The sequence below is a fragment of the Elephantulus edwardii genome, unplaced genomic scaffold (assembly GCF_000299155.1).
Source record: "Elephantulus edwardii isolate Elephantulus edwardi_28Jun2011 unplaced genomic scaffold, EleEdw1.0 scaffold00099, whole genome shotgun sequence".
NCBI lineage: Eukaryota > Metazoa > Chordata > Mammalia > Macroscelidea > Macroscelididae > Elephantulus > Elephantulus edwardii.
In genome coordinates this window covers 9,483,800-9,484,182 of record NW_006399849.1, presented here as the reverse complement: position 1 = coordinate 9,484,182, position 383 = coordinate 9,483,800, and positions in this window count along the sequence as shown.

Below are 383 nucleotides of genomic sequence, written 5' to 3'. Positions count from 1 at the left end.
ATCCATGCAGTGTTCAGCCTCACAGCAACCACAAGTGACCGCAGGACGGCAACTTGTACACCAGGGCTATACGACCTAGAGGAATGTCTGAACAAAAACAATGAAAGACTGGCCTGAGGGCCGCGAACTAAAAGTCATCCGCCTTGGTCTTGGTCACATTGTTTTTTCTTCACTGGGCCAGCTGATCTCTCTCTTTCCACCCCACTCTCTGTCCGCATTGGGAAGGTAGAGGATAAATAAAAAACAGGAAGACCCTCCACACAGTGACTATAGCAATAGACTGTAACAGAGTTTATCAGAGATAGTGAGAATGGTACATGATATGACAGGGTTCTGATCTATTGTTCTTAGGGTCACTGTGAGTCATACTTGACATGATGGCA